Genomic DNA, 21,964 nt, shown 5'->3' with positions numbered 1-21,964 from the left:
GTCGTAGTAGGATTGTATACGTATATTCGGCCTTTTCCTCATCTGTGGAACAACCCTCAGGCCTACCGCTTGCCTCTTGTTCAAGCTTCAAAAATGTATTTATATAGGATTGGAATAATCCAGTGGAAGACTCGGGAAAATGGTACACCTCATGAATCTGAAAAAAATTAAGATATAAATTGAACTATTTGAATCACAAAAAAAATAATAAATCTTGATTCGAACGAAATGATATTTACCTTCCTTATCTTATACCCTTTTGAACTGCTTTCTTCACCTCCTCCGTGACCCACGTTCCAGTCAGTGCTCTTTGTTCCTCATCGTGTGAGCAAGGAGACTGGTTTTCTGCTTCGCAGCATATTCTACAAAGAGGAAACATCAACTTTCCATTGGTTCTATAGGGTAGAACGGGATGGTACAAATTCTTTGGCGGAACAATCTGACATTTGATAAATCCGAAATAAGACTCAATATCATCGAAGTTCTCCGTGATGATGGTGGGATGACCCACAGGGTATCTGAAGGAGAAAAAAAGAACATATATAAGAATTTAAAAATCACAAATTTCAGAAAAGCTGAAAAGAATGAATCTTACCTGCAGTATTTATTACAATACGGGTATAAACTCGTAAAATCGATGTACTTAGCTACACCTTCGTAAATCAATTTAATTGCATTTGTTCTCCCGCCAAAAATTCGTCTCGGGGGGTTCAATCGATCCACTATTTCATGAGTGGCCAAAAACGTCTTGACTTCATCCGTCTTCTTTAGCTCTGCAAACTCATGCTCCCAAATCTCCACCAAATCATACCCCTTTCTCCTTAGTCTTTCTGAAATTTCCGCAGTCTTGTGTCTAAGTTTCTCCATCGTCTGGCCAGAAACTGGATTTATCACATCACGGTTATAACAAATTTCACATACGTGAAAAAAGCAACCCTGTTTTTGATTAAAAAACATGATTAATCATCTTATACTTTCTTTAAAAAATAAGATGATACAAAAACTTGTAAAAAAAAAACTCTTACGTGATACTGATATATCGTGTTTGTTACAGAACAAAATTCATCTACTTTCAATCCATCAATCTTAACCTCTCCATGACCGTTCAATGCATGGTTAATATGCAATCCTCCTGAATGTGAAACAAAATCCATCCATCAAGGCTGTAACTGCCATTTGTATAACCATGTACTGGTACCATGGCGATAGTTTTTGGTATAAGGTGCTTGCTCCGAAAACATGCCATGCAAGATGCAGCGATTGTTACATAACTGAAATCATATTATATATTAAACTATTGAATAAAAAAAAATAGATAAAGCAGTAAACAAATGTATATGAAACAAAATAAAAACAATTTTACCAAAAGGGATCAACACCACAAATTTCTATGAACTGCTTCCTGAACAGCATTTTCTAAGTATATCTACATCAGATCTATAACAAGAATTTCAACGATTAAAATTAAATTATAAATATGTTTTTTTACTAATACAAATGATGATTTGCATTTGAATACATACCGGCAATAAGTCTCAATTTCTTTCCTAAAATTAAATACGTCATGCTCATGTTCCTGATACCACGTAATAAATTTTGGCGAACTTCTGTGGACATTGAATCTGGACCGTAAAATGACTGCTCTGGCATAGCACCTATGTATTCTTGATTTTGCGGTGTATTGAAAAAATGAGGAAAAAAGCCTTTAGCTAACTCCTTGCAGTCCAAACATCTTTGGGAGTTTACATAAAGCCATCGGCATAAAACAGAAAGAATCAATAAACCGTATGCTCAGGGTCGTTACCTGTATTTGAATGACTTTTGATCCTTGAGGAATCACCTTTGGCTGGTAACCACGCTCCAAAAGCCATCTTAATACGAATTGTCCATCAAATCCCTTCATATTATGGGCAATGAGAGTGTGCCCTTTATGAGCAGGTGACAATACGTACGTGCAAAATTCAGACAGCGTTTCTTCTCCTTGAAATAATTTCTCTTCACCATCAGCATACTGCAGAATTGCAAAATTGACAATATGTTCACCTGTGTCTTGAGAGGTTTCAAAGTCATAAAAGATGAGCTTGTCGTTGGGCTTCGCTGCCTCCACTTTATCCAAGAAACACAGATGTCCAGGTGGAAAGTATTTTTTGCAAGCCTTGCAACGTATTTCTCCGCATTTGTGCTGATCCTGTCGACATTTTCTTCTCTCGATCACTTTGGAGCATTTTCTACACTGATATATCTAAAAAAAAGAATGAAATGTTTTTAAAATTACTATGAAAAAATGCTATGTTGAAAATGTTATGAATACAGAAAATAGAACAGTTGATTTTTTTTTAAAAAAAAGTCTTACTAATGCACATATGTTCTTCTCTATATGAGTTGAGAAACAAGATGAAGAATTACAGACTCTGTCACATCCGTTACACCTCGAACTTCCTTCATCTCTAACACAGTTATTCCTTTTACATACATGACATAAAAACTCGCAGTGATGATCCGCTAAGTTTTGAAAAGGCTTGAAGCAGGAATCACAGAAATACGTTGAAGCATAAAACCCCTTCGGTGACTTGATCAAATCATAATGTGAGTTATGTAGCCATAAATATATCTTTTTGGATCTCCTGCAACCCTTGTAGGAAACCTAAAATCACAAAAAAATGATTAATTTGTTATCAAGAATCGTGATATTGAAAAAAGAAGGGGGGAAATACAATTTGTCTAAAGTACCTTATTCATTTTTTCGGTACTTATCACAATGACCTGTTCATCCAAGTACCTTTCGAAGATAGCTATCTGCTCGAATCCGCACGGTTCTTCTGGTACCTGTGTAGCAGCGTGCAACGCGAGTGCACGTCTTTCTAACAAGTTGCAAGTTTGTTTGCGTAAAGTTGGTAGCTCAGCATCCTTTTCAATTATAGCTTTTCCAAGAAGTATAGCCATAGCATAGCAAATTTGGAAATCACTCTTTATACTAATAACAGAATTTTTCTTTGTTCTATCCATCTCCGGTATGATTGCACGCCCTTTGCGACCAGAACCAGACTCCCTACGAACAGTAACCACATTAATTGAAAATCCTTCATCCAGTTTAATGTCGTCTTTTGACTGAAGTACTTTGACTATGCAAGATAAAAATTTCTCAACTGTCATATCTATGACACGCATCAAGCATGTAGAGATCGGACGATCCAACCGATCAGACATTAATAAGAATCTTATTAAATCGTTGGGTCTTAAATTCTGTGTTACTCTGTTTAAGAGAATTTCGATAAGTTTGTAAAGAACGTCTATGACATCTTTCACGCGAGCACCCCTGGCATGTTCGGGTAGTTTACTAGGGTCCACGATGGCAAAATAATTGATTTCCTCCGCCCCATACACTTTATTTATCCTTCTGCTGTTTTCCACCAGTACTATTGAATCCTGGAACTTAAAAGTAAAAAATAATATATACGTGCATATAAAATATACATTGACAGCACACACACACATATATATATATATATATATATATATATATATACCGAGATATCATTATTAATAACAGGCAGTTGTGTCCAGTAGGTAGAACTTGGTCCTTCTATCGGATCTTCATTAGCACCTGCCCCAATTTGATTGACCTGTGTAGAACTTTCCATAAATACCTGCGAAGTCTCACTCAAATCCTAGAAAAAAGCAGTAAACATAATTAACATTCAACCGCTTTTATAAAATATATCCGGATATAAACCTAAACTAAATGATAAGTACCTGAAACTCAATGATAATACTGTAAATTGGTGGCGAACGGGGGTTCTCCAAAAATGTCTGGGAAGTCTCACTCATCAGCTAAATAATAATAATAATAACATGATTTCAGAATTAATTTCTTTTCCCATAAAGATAATGGACATATAAAATAAAAGGAGGAAAAATCATCATCAAATAACAGATTTGAATCTGAAACATCATGCAACGGATTATCGTTAAAAATGTCAGTTTCACTAACCTAAAATAAAAAATAATTAGTAATATTAATAAGTATGGTTTTTAAGAAAAATGTTTTCTTTCTATCATCAGAATAAATTAAAATAATTGGACAGGTGTCTATATATGTTACGATAACATAGATTAATTTTAAGGGAATAGTAAATGACATATTTAAAAATCATTAAATAAGTATAGCATCATAATTAAATATTTTAAAAATGAAAAATAACACAGCCATTAAACAGTTTATAAGTTTTGCAATGTAATTTAAATTTTATCGTGATAAACAATTTTTTTAATTCAGAAATCAATTATATCTGTTGTAACAATAAATTTTTTAAAAACCCTTTGCAAAAACAAATCATAATCATGTAATATTAATTAATTTTAATGACAAGAAACTTGTGTTGAAACTCATAAAATAAACGATGTTGAATAAAAAAAAAAAACACTGTGTGAAATATTTTTAAAAATCATAATTCCATAAAACATGGTAAAGAAATTACAAAGAATGATTGTTAAATAACACACGTGCTATGTAAAAAAATATTAATAAGAATAAATCAGCTATATGAATTAAACTTAATATGGTAAATAATTTTATAAAAATCAATCATATCTGCTTCAACAATAAGTTTTCTAAAAGCCCATGGCAAATTACAAACACTGAAATTGAAATAAATTTTTTGACTTAATTAAACATGCGGTAAAAAAATTACTTTAAAAGAAATAATAATTTAGTACCATCCGTGAAAGTAAAAAATATTTCATAAATAATTAAAAAAAAATTTTAAAACCAAAAAACAAATGTGTAGTAAATAAATTTTAAAAAGAATTAAGGAATATGTTACATGATATTAACAAAACGTTACAAGAGTTGGAAAAGAAAAAAAGAATAAAAATCAAGTAAACTGCGATTTTTTACAAATAAATTAGTTACCTAGATACGTTTTAAGACATGTGGTAAAACAAATCTTAAAAAAAAAATGCAATAAATCTTACTTTAAAATAAAAATAATTAAATTAACACGTGCAAACATACATCTATATAAAATTAATATAATAATATAAGTAACTTAAATAAAAGTAACACGTGGTGAAAAAAATCATATTGGTTATAAAGTTTTTCAATTTGCCACGTGCAAACATATATCAATATAAAACTAAATCAAATAATATAATGAACATTAATAAACGCAGCACGTGGAAAATAAAACATTAAATTAGTCATAAGTTTAAATTAAAATACCACGATAATCTTATATTTAAAAAGACACAAAATAAGCTTTAAATACAGTAGTATTAGAAAGGCAAAAACTTAATTCAAATTTCCTTTTACAAAATATTTTCAATTTGCACCTTGCGGGATTTTCGTTTTCTTCAGCAGCCCTCTTTTTCTTAATTGCTAGTTCTTCTGATTCTTTCTCCATAAGTTTTTTAGCTCTTCATGATAGCAACTATGAGCATTTCTTGCTGCAAGTATCATCTTTTTAGTTACATGTATCTTAGATAAACCTCCAACATTACTAATGCCATCATATGCAGTTCTTAAAGCAACTACTGACTTTGCTTGCATGTTCTCAGTAAGCAAAGCTTTATTAATACTGAAACCACTTTCCACAGCAGCATTCCCATGAGACATAATTAAAATATTTTTAATGAATACGAACAAATTTTGATACTTTGCGCTTTCAGACATCAATGAAGAATAGAAGACATCTAATCTTCCACTCTCACGCTTCAATTCCGACATTTCTTTTTTAACGTGATAGTCTTCAAGAAATTCTGATTTTACTTTATCAGCAGTGACTGCTGACATTTGATTGCAATCAACGAAACAATCCAAAGCCATTTCTATCTTTTTAATGCAGGATGAATTTGAAACAGATATAATTGTTGGGGACAGACCACTTACGCCTCTCACAAGCTTGAAATGCAGCGGATTCCTTTCCATCAATTTTAGAGTCATTTTTTGTAAAAATTAGAGACTCCTTCTTAAAAATAGACTTGGCAGTATCTGTGGCTTTGCTTTCTTTAAAACTACATCTGGTACACGTCTGTAATTGGTAGATGGTTACATGTTTGGGTGACATCTACTTTCATCAACTTCATTGCAGAATCATTCTGCTCTATATCATATTTTTTTAACAAATCTCCTCATTAAATTGCTAAGTATCAAGTACATTTCTTCATACAAGAAATGTGCCATTGGTTTATCAGTCTGGAACCTCATTAAAAAACCGCACGCTTCTGATGACACAGAAATAAAAAAGCCTAATTTTGCCTCGCACAGCTCTGCTCAGTACATTTTAGCATTGATTTTACTGTGTCATATATCTTTGTATTTGGTTCTATCTTTTCAGCTTCGACCTTTTGTATAAAGACTCTTAATGGTGGTATTCTTCTGTATGCTTTTATTGAAGTCTGATTTATTCTTGATAACATATCACCCACAATTCTGTCTAAACAATATTTTCCAACTTCTTCAATTTCTTTAGAAGGCCACGAGATTTGAGTCCAGTTTCTAGAAGTTTTTTGTTCTTTTCAAATATTTGAGGAACAGTCGTAATGTTTCCGTAACTTTTTTGCAGTGCCGTCTTTGCCTCTACGACTTGTGCAGATTCTAAGCATTTTGTTGTATAAACAACTGAAGCTTATTTAAAAATGATGAAAGATTTCGCTCATCTAAAAGAGATAATAAACCTGCATATAGTTCTCCTAAGGTTATGATACATTTTTAACCTTAGCTGCTAATTGTATTAGCCAGGTCCTGTGAATATGCCATTTACATAGCAAATGTGAAGCCTTTTCAAAAATCGTATTGAATGAATTAGCTGTAACTTTATCATCATCAGTCATTATACAATTACAATATAGGTCTGGAATATTAAATTTAAGACAAAGAAATAAATACTTCATGGTTTCTGCATAACTGCTAGTAATAAAATGTGCAACTGGATAATCATGTCCAAACTCGTCGGGGACAAGAAGATTTAAAAGATTGAAACAACGATGGTTTGTTTTGTGAGTCGCATCAATGCACAGAATTATTTTACAGCCATTTTTCATCATGTTATGTTGAGATTTTGATTGAAAACCTTATATAAATAAACTTTTGGGAATATAGCCCATTATTTTTGGACCAAATACAACCTCACTATTAACAGGTTTATAAACCAAAACAGGATTGTAATCTTCAGTCAATAAGTTATTAATTATAATATTGACTCACTGAGCATCATTAGAATCTGAGACAAAGTTTTATGATGTTTGACATAATTGTTCAAAGCTGTACCATCAATAAATCTTTCTTTATTAGGAATAACATTTCTATTGTTGCGTGAGAAATTATCACCACAAATATTTTCAATTATTTTCTTTTATCCAACACCTAATTCCAATTACAAATGTATAAGATCTGTATAAATTTTCTTTATTGATGAAATTAATAATTTTCAGAAGAAAGTGAGTGATTGTCTCAAAATCAATCTGGTCAAGCTTATAGTGCACAAATAAGACTATCAGGAAGAAGAAAAAAAAGCACTCTACTGGACACATATCGAATATTTTTCTTTACAGCATCAGAATACAATGTCTGTTGGAGTTAATTGACCACTCTTTCCTGTTGGTATGGGCTGAGTTCTGGTGATCTGCCCAAATGTTAAGACGTAACATAAGTAGTGAACATAAAGTTGTGTATACAAGCACTTCCTTTTTTGAAACTTTGCTATGCAATCTTCAAAGATGTTAGCCAGTTGAATATTGCCTTTTTAGTTTAAATGAATGCCATCTTCACCGATGCATTCATCCACAGATAAAGTTGACTAAGTACATCAGTCCAGGTAAAATACACATAGTTTTTACTACTTCATAACAGTGTCGTTTTCAAAATATCGATGCCTGCTCTGATCATTCAGCGAGAGAAATTTGTTAACTCTTCGGTCAAGAATCTGTGAAAGAGCTACAATTTCTCCACGAATTTTTTTAGCTGTATAAGCCTGTTTTACACACTCTACTGAACACATACCGAATATTTTTCTTTACAGCATCAGAGTACAAAGTCTGTTGAAGTTCATTGTCCACTATTTCCTGTTGGTATGGTCTGAGTTCTGGTGATCTGCCTAAATGTTAAGACGTAACATAACATAAAGTTGTGTATAAGTGCCCTTCCTTTTTTTTGTAACTTTACTATGCAATCTTCAAAGATGTTGGCCAGTTGAATATTGCCTCTTAAGTTTAAATTATGCCATCTTTGCCGATACATTCATCCACAGATAAAGTTGATTCACAGAACATCAACCAAGGTAAAATTCACTTAGTTTTCATTACTTCATTGAATCTCTTAACAGTGTCGTTTTCAAAATGTCGATGATTGTTCTGATCTTTCAGCGAGAGAAATTTGTTAATTCTTCGCTCAAGAATCTGTGAAAAACAATTTCTCCACAAATTTTCTTGGCCATATAAGCCACTTTCTTGAAGTTGGGCATTGTACCCAGCTGCACATCATTAGTACCTTTAAAGATAAGTAAAGCAAATTATTAATTAATAGCATAACCATATTACATATAGAAAAACAAATCATATGTAATATAAAACAACAGTCTCTGAAGTAGAATAGTTACACAAGATACAAACAATCACTACAGTTTAATTATATAATCATCCAATTAATTAAAACAATTACATTTCAACTTACCAACATGAATTAAGACAACATCGTATTGTTCTTTCACACATTCTAACTTCTCACTTAATCTATCCACATTAATACCAGGGTATGCAACAACATCAACATCCCAATTTGGTTTAACATTTAAGTAATTACCTAAATACTTCACAATGGAATCATTTGGCCCTTATATTAAACAGTTGCGAAAACGCTGTAAGAAAACTATGAACATGTTACACATCAATTCAAGTACTCATTGGGGTGCAGATCGTACCAGCAGACTATAGAAATAATTATCTGGGTCGGTCGGTATTTGGAAGTACGGTATTCGAACGACAACTGGAACATTTCTATGTGTTATTGATCAGATTTATGAATCTTCGTCTTGTTGGTTGTTCTTTCTCTTCTGCATCAATACTTTCTTCATTATCTCCCGCTATTTTTGCATAAAAAGCCTCAAAATTCAAGTGGACACATATTTGGGAAATCATAGCTCTGCTCTTGTTGTCTTGGACGATTAGCAAATCGCTCAAATAAATTTGAGCAACGCCCAACTGCTTGATTATTTTCAAATCTCAACATTCGATATCGTTCATCAGACTTTCTTGTATTTAAGAAAACACATTTCTTGAACTTGAGCCTAGTAGCAAATGGTAGAGTCGATATACACATTCTGATGCAGAAACTTGTCGCTCTTTCAATATTCGCATGCACGATTTGAAGAGCTTTGCAGCGATGTTAGTTTCCTCGCGACGAATTTCCCGAATTACTTGGGCTACACCTTCATTTACATTTGCTGGTTCCGTCTTTGAAATATACTTGGCGACATAATGGGCTATTGATTCATACGATTCGCAAGTTTGTATGTCCATATTGGCGTTCCAAAACTCAAAAATTGACTGATTATAATTATTTACCCATTTTTCGTTGGGTGTTCGTTTTAAAGTACAAAATCGTCCCCCATTTCGAATGAACTGGGCAGCACAATACGAGTTTGTTGACATGGCTGGCGAGGAAAAGCAAATCGACATAATTTCAACACAACGAGATACAATTCAATCAAACGCTGCATTTCATCAATATTTAATTGGCTAGGATCTTCATCGGGTCTGCCATCTGCAATTTATAGGACTTTGCGCATATCCAACCAATGCAAATCATTACATATGATGTCATCATTATCAAGTCTAATTTCGATTAGTGACTAGATGACGGTCTAAACATGTTCATAAGTTTCGAAGAAGCTTAGAGAAACTGCCTGCATTCAAACTTGATGTATAAGTGAATTACTTATTTAAAATTATAAACGACACTACGAACTGAGAATTCTGCATGCTTTGTGCAAATAGAAAAGCTTGAGGATCTCTTTTTTGTTTTTCAAATATTTGCAATGCTTTTATGATTGCATCATGCATTTCTACAATTCGTTCCACAGTCTTGTGTGTTTCTGCCCATATCGTTTTACATAAGGATATTAATTGAGAATGAACATTTTCGTCTGATGTTTTCTTGAGCACAATACTCCGTATATAAGATTGTCTGAAGTAATTTACTATCGATTTCATTGTTCCTATACAATTCCGAATAACTGGTACACTAGAAGAATGTCCGATCACTAAATCAAGCAGCACAATGTACGAAATGCGTCGTAAGATACCGAGCACTTGTCAAAATAAGTACACCTTAAATTTTCTGCAGTACCATCATAACCTTGACCTACCATCATCTCTAGATCTAATCCATGGGAAATCTGTCTTTCTATTATTAGCAACCGCATTAGCAGATACCATAAGTCTTCAACTTTAACAAATTCTATAAAGTCTTCATGAATAATTGATTTTTTATTAGAAATATTCAAATATCGTACACATAATGATAATTGTTGTTCCCTTGAAACACCCTGCGTTTCATCCGCTAAAACTGAAATATAGCCACGACATTTACTTTTCACTCTTTCTATAATAGCCTCATGTACTGTATTCCCACATGACTCTATAATTTCATTCTGAAGAGTAGGTGATGTTATACATCGACCTACTGTCTGGTACCTGACTTAGCAAATGCAATTTAAGAGCATCATCTCCAGAAAGAGCTCGATACCGAAGTAAAACTCTGAAAATGCCATCTTTATGAAGAGGCCTTGTGAACCCTATCAGATCACTGTCATTGTTACCTTTTAAGACCACTTATTATGGACCGCTCGCTATAAGATTTTCTAGAATGGTAATGAGTTTCTGGGATTTTCATTGTCTAAAGTCTGCAAAACATCTTGGATATTTCCTAACATCACTGTAGAAAATCCTTCAGCTTTTTGATCAAAAATTGATGGTATACCATTTTTTCATGTATCTGAAAGGTTTCCTTGAATTTCTGCCAATTTGAAAATGGCTTATTAACAAGAGCACCAAGCTTCAGTTGACCACGACCACCAAAATCTTTCCCAAATAGAACAGAAATTTTGCAGAGCGCAACTTGTAAGCAATCTGTATAAACTAGCCAATTATATTAACTCGGACAACGAACTAAAATGTGTATTATTTTTTCCAATCTCATTTTGGAAAGGAGAAGAAAAAAAATTAGACTTCGTTATTGCCTCGGTTAATCGAGGTTCTACTGTACCACTCTCTCTCTCAAGATCATAACGTCCGCCTCCTCGATGGCGCTGCTGTCGCCGCTCTCTCATTGGTGCTATCGGCTCTATGATTAGTTGGACGGATCTACTTTGCTAGAAGTAGAAAATCGCGTAATGTTAATGACGTCAGCCTACTCAGAAGAAAGAAAAAAAGAGGAATCCTTTCACGAAGAAATATCAGAGATCCCTTTTTAACAGATGAATTGCTTATCAGCAAAATATATATAATTTTAATTATATGCTATGGTTATAATTATGGNTAAAACTCTGAAAATGCCATCTTTATGAAGAGGCCTTGTGAACCCTATCAGATCACTGTCATTGTTACCTTTTAAGACCACTTATTATGGACCGCTCGCTATAAGATTTTCTAGAATGGTAATGAGTTTCTGGGATTTTCATTGTCTAAAGTCTGCAAAACATCTTGGATATTTCCTAACATCACTGTAGAAAATCCTTCAGCTTTTTGATCAAAAATTGATGGTATACCATTTTTTCATGTATCTGAAAGGTTTCCTTGAATTTCTGCCAATTTGAAAATGGCTTATTAACAAGAGCACCAAGCTTCAGTTGACCACGACCACCAAAATCTTTCCCAAATAGAACAGAAATTTTGCAGAGCGCAACTTGTAAGCAATCTGTATAAACTAGCCAATTATATTAACTCGGACAACGAACTAAAATGTGTATTATTTTTTCCAATCTCATTTTGGAAAGGAGAAGAAAAAAAATTAGACTTCGTTATTGCCTCGGTTAATCGAGGTTCTACTGTACCACTCTCTCTCTCAAGATCATAACGTCCGCCTCCTCGATGGCGCTGCTGTCGCCGCTCTCTGATTGGTGCTATCGGCACTATGATTGGTACTTTGCTAGAAGGAGAAAATCGCGTAATGCTAATGACGTCAGCCTACTCAGAAGAAAGGAGGAGTCCCTTAACGAAGAAAAATCAGAGATCCCTTTTTAACAGATCAATTGCTTATCAGCAAAATATATATCATTTTAATTATATGCCATGGTTACAATTATAGATATTAAAAACCAATTTAATTAGTGCTAAAATAATTAGTATGGAATAATAATTAATCATCTAATATATGAATTCCCAACCCTTACAAGGGTGTCCAGGGAGAAGACATTATCAAATTCCTTGTATGTCCCAGAATTTCCCTGTATCGCGCAGATTACATTTAATTTTCAATTTTATTAAATCAAAATTTTTTTTTTCACTTATATCATTATAATGAATGTTTTCATTATAACATACAAAAACATTTCATCTACATTAATTCACAAAGAAGCAATCTTCTCCATCACATTACTTAATTTTTTTTAGTGGCATCTTCTTTAATTTTAGCAATTTTTTTCATATTCTTTCTTAAACATTGCTGTTTTTTTCTTTTTGCTTCAATAGCTAAATTTTCCTGATCTTCATGCTTACGCTTTTTTGTATCCTCCTTCATCAACAAATGAGCATTCCGGAAGGAACGTACAAGTGGTTTTGAAATTTTATAGGAATTTACGTGTTTCACCCTGGGAATAATAGTATCTTATAGCATTCTCTGTGATATCAGAGTCTCTTCTTTCATATTTTCAATCAATCATTGCGAGTTTACAGAGAAACCTCTCTCAGCGTTCGCATTTCCGTTACATAAACTCGGTGAGTTTCATGAGTTTGGTGATTTCATCCGAATCTTTAAGGAGTTTAAATACATCTCTCCACAATGCATCGACACGACTGTCAGCCCTATTTTCTTTTCAGCAGTTCTATAACAAGATTTTTTTAATGCAATTTTATATTGACGTTCAGCTTTATCAGCTGTTGGTCCATCAATCTAACTATTTTCCATGAAAATTGTAAGGAGATTCTTCATTCTCAACGAAGCCAAGTCGGCAACAATTCGAATAGCTGTCGAATTATTCGAACTGTAATTCGAATATATTCTGTACTCGAATAGCTGCTCCACTTCTTCGTCTAAAATGCATGCAATTGCCACTAGTAATAAAAACAAATTTCCCAATTACCGGTGGATTACTGGATAAGGAATGTTTTTAATCCATTCAAAGATGATTTATAAATTTCATCCGTTTCCGTAATTCCTCTCAAAATCTCTTTCATCAAGACTTGTCGTTTTTCATCACAAGTTTGAGTTATTCCCTATTCACAATTATTAATTAAAATATCTTTCTCTGTAAGTATATCGGATCTTTTGAAACCAATGGCTCAAAAAATTCTTTTGAAGGTGCTTTCTCTTCTAAGGCTAGTAAAGATATTTCGGGCCTAACTTCTGGTAAAACATGAGGAAAATTTCGTGATACTATATCGTAGTGATGTAAAACTCAGTACTGATGTTTGCAAAATCGACCATTCAGCCCCACAGAACAAGAACAACAACCAGCTTTCACATTAACAAAATAAGTATCGATACCACTCTTAACAGAAAATGTATCAGTATTATGCATTTCAATATCATTTTTAGTTATTGAAAGTGTTTTCTTCTTCAAAGAAAGAAGGAAAAATCTGCTGCTTGCAGAACGATTATTAGCAAAGCCTCTGAATTTTTCAAGATAATGCATCTCTAAGTGGGATGAAATAAAATTTAAAACTCCTAAAACATTGTATGCCTTCACTCTACAAAGGAAATTCTGAAAAATTGTTAGTGTTGTGGCTTCTCACATTCTCATTTCTGAAAACAAGACACCACATTCCTTAAGTTTTCTTTAGGATATAATAAAGGCTGATTCATATTTTTCAAACTTAGCGGTCCACCTGCTACAGATTAATGGCTTTAAATTCTATATCTTCCTAATAGTCACATTTGAATTGTATGAGAAGGGGTTTGGATCTTTCTAACTTTAGCGCATTTTAAGTCTACTTACTGGAAACCCTGTGACGATTACTTTTCTGTAATGATTGATTGTTCTAAAGGTTTTGTTGAAAAAAAATCTGGGTGGGTCATTTGGATTAGACAAAATAGCGCTTTCTTCTTACATGTTTTTATTATATTGTGCGAATCATCTGGTGAAAAAATGTTTTGATTTTTTTTCACACATGACTCAATAATGGCAAAATCTGAGTCATTGGGCAAATAGCTGTGTCCACTTACCAAAAATTTCATTTCAATTGACTCAGCTCCTATTTCTGTACTTTGAACAATTTTCAATTAACAACTTAAGACAGTTTTAATATTTCTGTTTTTCCCGGTACACGAATCCGAATATGTTATTAGTTTTTGGAAGTTTGCAAGTCTTTATGCACTTTATTAGACAAGATGAAATTTCTTTAGACCCACGAGATCCTTTAGTTTCTGGCCAAACAAACACGTGGCTTATATTTTTAACTTTGAACCAGCGATATATCCTTTTTTTACGGCTCATATATCCTTTTTTTGCTTTGTGTGAATTACTGCTTTAAATCATTTAAAATCATTGCGAATGTCTGTAAATAGAGACTCAAGATGCAAAACAAAAGGCTTACAGAATTGCAGCATTATGCACATGATGACAAGAGTCACCGTCAATGTCAAGCAAATTTGGACATCTTCCCCGGAGTCTACTCTCCAGTCCTGATTTCTTTCCTCGCATAACATGGCAAGAATCCAAAAGTGGACATCTTCCCCGGAGTCTACTCTCCAGTCCTGATTTCTTTCCTCGCATAACATGGCAAGAATCCAAAAGTACAGACATTAAATTATTCCAGGAAATGTTGTATCCTTCCAAGAGCTTAACAATGCCTTCAAGAAGAAAAGTACTATTTGCGCTATCAGCAGAAAATGACTGCAGATGTTCTGTCACAATCTTGTTGTTTTTAAAGTAATTTACAAGGACTGTCACTATATTCTCATTACTGCTGCTCTTGCTTTCAACAATGTTTAAGCAATATACAATAATGTGCAATATACCAGTTGTTATTTTGAAATAGTTCATTATTCTTAATGTCTTTTTCAAAATTTCAACAAGATGCACCTTTTTATTTATTTATTTCCAATGGCAGATCAAAAGACAACTGTAGTTAAAAAACAGACAATAACATGAGAAACAGAAGAAAAGATAAACAATACAACAAAAACAAAACTACAGTGAGTCTATAGATCGTTCATTTTATGACGGGCTCTCCAATACTTCTCCGACTAGTGTCTCGAGTTTAGTGCGGGACAGTGCCTAATGTGGTTTATGTCCATTTCTTCTTGGATATTACACAGTGTGCAAATAGGGCTTGGTAATATATTTATACGGAATAGATGTTTGGAAAGGCAGTCGTGGCCAGTAGCCAGGCGAAAGGTGGTTCTTTTTGTTTTTCCTCTTTTATGTTTTTCCAAAAAGACATTCTAATTAACCGCTTGGCGGTGTGATAAGGAATTGGTTTATTTATTATTCGTGTAATTTCGGTTGCTTTCTTTGCCAAGGAGTCTGCTGATTCATTTCCCTGGAGTCCGCAGTGTGCTGGTACCCACTGCAATGCAACCTCTTTGTGACTTTCTATTAGGTTATTTAAGGTCAGACGACAAATCAAAACATCCGCAGACGCAGGAGCCTCAGATGATGAAATGGCTAGGGCTTTTAATTAATTTTAGTCTTATTATTTTGTATTAAGATTTGCCACTCACTGCACTGAATCTCTTCTTTATAAGGTGATGTGAACGAAAAACAGCTAAGCTTTTGTATCCTAGAAGGGCATTATGCTGTTTAACAAATTAAATAGTAGTTGCAAAATAAATCAACAGTCTATTATTAAGACTTGTACCACTACCCTTAAAGGAAACTTTTGTGTGTAGAGGCTAACTTATGACTTTTAATTATTGTCCTTGAACAGCTGTCTGAATAATCATTTGTATTACTGCAAATTTATTTACAATAGAAATGATATATTGTTAATATTACTGATATTAATAATGTAAAATAATAAAATTGAGACTTAAAATTTATACTTAACTGTCAAAAATGTATTATGTCCAAAGTGAGTTCAATACTCTTAGCTATCTTCCCTCTGTCCCTCAGGGGCAGAACCAACACTTTTGAGAGAGAACCGGTACTGAAATTTTCTCATAAAATATTCTATTGCCTCTAAACATTATTTTTGCATTGTGTAAAATAGCACCAATAAGAATATCAGGAATAAAAACTCTACTGAATACATGCCGAATATTTTTCTTTACAGCATCAAAGTAATATATATATATAAGTAAACGTAAAGTTGTGTATATATACACTTCCTTTTTAGCAACTTTACTATGCATTCTTCAAAGATGTTAGCCAGTTGAATATTGCCTTTGTAGTTTAAATGAATGCCATCTTTACCAATACATTCATTCACAGATAAAGTTGACTCGGAACATCAGCCCAGGTAAAATACATATAGTTTTTATTACTTCATTGTATCTCTTTACAGCGTCGTTTTCAAAATGTCGATGCCTGCTCTGATCTTTCATCGAGAGAAATTTGTTAACTCTTCGCTCAAAATCTGTGAAAGAGCTACAATTTCTCCACAAATATTCTTGGCTGTATAAGCCAGTTTCTTAAAGCCATCTTTACCGATACATTCATCCACAGATAAAGTTGACTCAGAACATCAGCCCAGATAAAATACATATAATTTTTATTCCTTCATTGTATCTCTTTGCAGCGTCGTTTTCAAAATGTCGATGATCTTTCATGAAGAGAAATTTGTTAACTCTTCGCTCAAGAATCTGTGAAAGAACTACAATTTCTCCACAAATTTTTTTGGCTGTATAAGCCAGTTTCTTAAAGTTGGGCATTGTATCCAGCTGCATATCATTAGTACCTTTAAAGATAAGCAAAGGAAATTATTAATTAATAGCCTAACCATGATAAATATAAAACAACAATCTCTGAAGCAGAATAGTTACACAAGATACAAACAATGTCTACAGTTTAATTATATAATCACCGAATATGTTTAAACAAATTACATTTCAACTTACCATTATGAAAAGTAATCTTACTGTTCTTTCACACATTCTAACTTCTCACGTAATCCATCCCAGGGCTTGAAAAACAAGCCGGACGTTGTTGGACAAGCCGTCCTCGAGAACGGTTTGTCCAACAATGTACCTGTCCTCCTTTGAAACTAACCCGTAGCTTCTAAATAAATAAAAATATAATTATCTCTTATTTATGAAAATTGCACAATGAATTAGTAGTTACTAGGATTACATTATACAGTAATAAAAGAACTAGCGGGATTTCTAGATTAGAGCGTCATTTCTAAAGTGAGGCGCTAGACTCGTGTAAGATAAAAAAAAAAAAATTTTAAAATAATGTATCACGAAGATTAAAGGGAAATGGCCGTCCGCGCGGACGTCGGATTCAAGAAATTTGTTGTCCGCCGGGAATTTTTGACCTCCGAGGACGGGCGATTTTTCGAGCCCTGATCTATCCACATTAATACCAGGGTATGCAACAACATCAACATCACAATTTGGTTTATCATTTAAGTAATTACCTAAATGCTTCACCATTGAATCACCTAATAAAATTTGTAACAAAGTAAAATATATGTAAGTATTTTAAGAAAGGACAAAAGAAATATGCAAGGTTTGCTTTACATTGTCATTTTTGACTAAAACCATTAACTGTCAAATATGCCGTGAGATGTACTTCTAACTAATACAAAAATCGGAATGATTCGAGTTGAGTGCGACAATCCCTTCAATAGGAAAATGCTAAATATGAATTTCAGTTAGAAAAAATTAGAAGTTACGGTTAAGACAGCAGTAAAAGGGTAAAATAAAAGTTAAAAGTGTTTAAAAATTTAAGGTAGAAGTAAAGGGTTTCACATGGAAACATCAAAAAAAAGCCGGCCACCTGCTATTCAAGGAGGGGAGAGACATTCCAAACCACTTCAAAAGGGAAAGTGTAAAAATACAAAATTGAATGCATATATGTAATTAAGATCTAAAAATTAGTGAGTGACGCAATGTCACATTATACCCCTCACCGCAGAAAAAATTTTGAAGAAGTTTTTTTTTTATTAAAAATAAAATTAAAACTGTTATAGCCAAAAAATTAATCCTAAAAAAATTCGTGTTAAAAGAATTTAAAAAAACTAACAATCTTCCACTCCAGATCACCACTTCTCCACTCACAATAAAAAAGATGTTACAAGCATGTGAAACAAAATATCACACACAATATGGCATGAAAGACAAAAAATTGGAAAAGTTATCCATAAGACACTCATTTGACAGAAACACACAAACAGTTATTTTTTACTAGCCTGAATGTCTTGTAAGCTACAAATCCTATTGACAAGTAAATGTATACAGACCTATGAAAGACTGAACTTGATTAAACATAATAAAAATGTTTGTTTTGTTTGAAAAATTATTACAAAACTAGGCTTCCGCTCGCCAGTAATTGCTTCGCAATTAATTTCTGTTTGCTTCGCAAACAAAATTTAAAAAACTCTCTATAATATAAAAAAATTACTTATTATTTTACATGAAAGTCTATACTCACTATCAATAAAAAAATTAAGTCAATCAAAAATTCTAACTAAATCAATTCAAAATGTAATACATTGCAGATTTAAAGAAAAAAAACTATATACATTTGAAAATGATAAAAATTAAAAGGAAAAAAAAATACTATATTATACATTTTTTTATTGCATTTTATTAAACTTCTTTGAATACAACATTTTTTACTGCATTTGATAATAATCGAAATTTTTTTAAAAAAATACTGTAATATATTACTATTTACAATGCTGTATCTATATATACACAAAGTTGTATATATTTGTAAATGACCAAAATTTAAAAAAAAAATACTATCTATGCACATTTTTTACATTTCACAAAACTTTTTTGAATACAGCATTTCGTATAGCCACTCATTACGTGAACCAATTATTTTCACTTTTAAACCTGATTTGGTTCGACATCTAGATAGGGCAACATATAATTTTCCATGACCGAAAATCGGACAATTCTGATCAATAAAAAGACCAACACTTCTAACTGTTTGGCTCTGTGATTTGTTAATTGTCATCGCAAAGGCCAATCGAACGGGAAACTGTGTGCGATGGAGAACAAATGGAAATTCGTTGCTATCTTTAGTAATTAAGGTAATCCTTGGGATGCATGCAGTGTTTCCTGCTTTATCATCAGTCATAATAGTGCAAAATAGAGCTGATTTAGTAATCTTTTGCACTATTAATCGTGTCCCAATTGCACAAACTATCTGTTATGCATAGATTCCGAATTAGCATGACAACGGCACCTACTTTTAGACTTAATTTGTGGAGTGGCAGTCCAGTAACATTTCTTTTTGCAAAGTATTCAGGTTGAAACCTCAACATGACTTTCATTATCGGCGCCATCATGTCACTGGGCAATGTATGTAAACATGCTTGTTTAACTGATTAACTTGATCGTTAAGTCGAGCCAATAATACTCTCACCTGAAGAGATTCAGTACTTATAATTGGACCAAATGTTTCAGTTATGAGATCATCACATAGCATTTCAGAAACATTGAGATGCTCAGCATCACCATTTCCGATAGAAAGCAGCCAATCTCCAAACGATTGTTCAGTTACTCGCATGTTCTGTTTGAGTTGAAAATGATTTATATGGGACCACATATTAGCATTTTTCTCGGTTCCACATATGATGTGTTCTTTTCCAGCCCGTTTAATGACAGGTAAAACCGGTCTGAAATCACCACCAAACAAAATGCATTTTCCACCAAATGGGAGATTAGACGTTAGTAGATCTCGAAGAGTGGTTTCTATTACTTTTAGAGCAAATCCAGGAATCATCGATGCTTCATCCCAAATAATCAAATCACTTTCGACTAAACATTTTTTTGTACTTTTATCCAAATACAGAGGAATTAAGTGTTTAATACTCTATAGGCAGTTCGCCCGTTTGGTAACAATACAACTGCTATGCCTGTCCAAGCAACAAATGTGTTTTCGGAGTATTGTCTTTGATGATGGTAAAGACACTTATACCGGAAAATCTTACCTGTACCTCTAGGTCCATTGATAAAAAAATATTTTGTTTGGACAGTCAGAAGAATCGAGGGAAGACACAATGGCATGAAATATTCTTCTTTGGTCTCAATTCAATTGTATAATCATGATTTGGGCTATTGAACAGTGTTCATTTGCAGAAACATCATCAAAATGTGTTGGTACCTCATTTTGTAAAGAAGGAAGCATTTATAATCTATTCTCAAAATTGTTATTCTTTGAGTAAATAAGAATTTTGAAATTATTATGTATTGTTATAGAAGTATTTATAAAGCTTTACCTTTTTTTAAAAAAAACATTGTAAATAAGAAAAAATTCACCAATGAAAATTTTTTAAAAAGCACTCAATATTAAAATGCACAGAAATGGTCACATCTATATTTTTAAAGTTATTAATTTTTTAGTTAACTATTGCTATATATTATTTGATATATAACAAATTATTTTTAAAATTTATCTCTTAAAAAAAAACTCAAATGATTGGTGCATGCATTTACTAAAGTTTCCTGTTTTTGTAACAGAACATCTAAAAATAATGGTTATTGTTGATTTATTATAGTATTTCTTCAAATTAAATATTCTTTGGTACTTGCAAAAGGAAACTCTTAGACAAGAAATTAATGCATAATTAAATAGTTTTAAGAGAAGGGGGAATTAGAATAATTGTCAAACTAACAAGTATACTTGTTGCTTAACCAGTATTCTTTGATGCAAATAAGACACTGGTGTCCCTTCTATGCATATATTTTTGATGTTCTAATTACTAGCAAAACTGAATTTTGGAATGATAAATAATTTTGGATAATTCCATGAATTTTGGATAATCCCGTGATAAATATCAAAACATTAAAAAAAACATTTCTCTAAAGTTGATTAAATAAAGCACGAAATCATTTTTTTTAAAGTAGTGAATAGTTGATATTATATTTTTTTATATAATTATTGTTAAGACAATGAATAATTCACAAAAACATGAAAAAAAAGTATACTTCCACACTTTAATAATTTCATTTTGAAAATTGATAAGGCCACAAACGATAATTAAAATGTGATCAAATAACTGTACCAAGTTATGATTAATGCATGTATATTTGGATAATATATGAAAATTTCTCAGTCTATTTATAACTCTTTCTACATGTACTCTAACTGCAGCAACCCGGCTTGTGGATTTAACTTCCTCCGCAGACATTGGTTGATTTTGTGACACAGGAGGAGGACGAATATGTTGGCAACCTAATTGCTGCAACAAATGCATTATATTTTTAAATCCTCGATCTGCCATAATATCCATGTGAAAGAACAACAGCGTTAAATATCCTGAATCTTCAACAATGGCGGCATCTGTTGTGCGCCCCCATAACCTTCGAGATAAAGCTTACTGTGCCATCAGGAGTGCAAGATACCATGAATTTTATAGTATTATTCTTGTAGTTGTCGGACCAAGTCATACATTGTTGAAATGCATTTGAAGGTTTCTCAATTGGAATTTCAAAACAATCTATTATGCTTTGAACATTACAATAATTCCTTCGAAATGCTATTGGTAAACACTGTTTGATTTTATTAGAATCTGTAGGCCGAACAATAAATTTCTGGAGAAAACCTACAAGAGAACACAAAGTTTTCTTGAAAATTCTGGACACATTGCTAGTAGACATCCCAAATAACATGCCCAGATATTCATACGTTTC

Source organism: Parasteatoda tepidariorum, chromosome 10 (assembly GCF_043381705.1).
Source record: "Parasteatoda tepidariorum isolate YZ-2023 chromosome 10, CAS_Ptep_4.0, whole genome shotgun sequence".
Lineage (NCBI taxonomy): Eukaryota > Metazoa > Arthropoda > Arachnida > Araneae > Theridiidae > Parasteatoda > Parasteatoda tepidariorum.
This window is presented reverse-complemented; position numbering follows the sequence as displayed.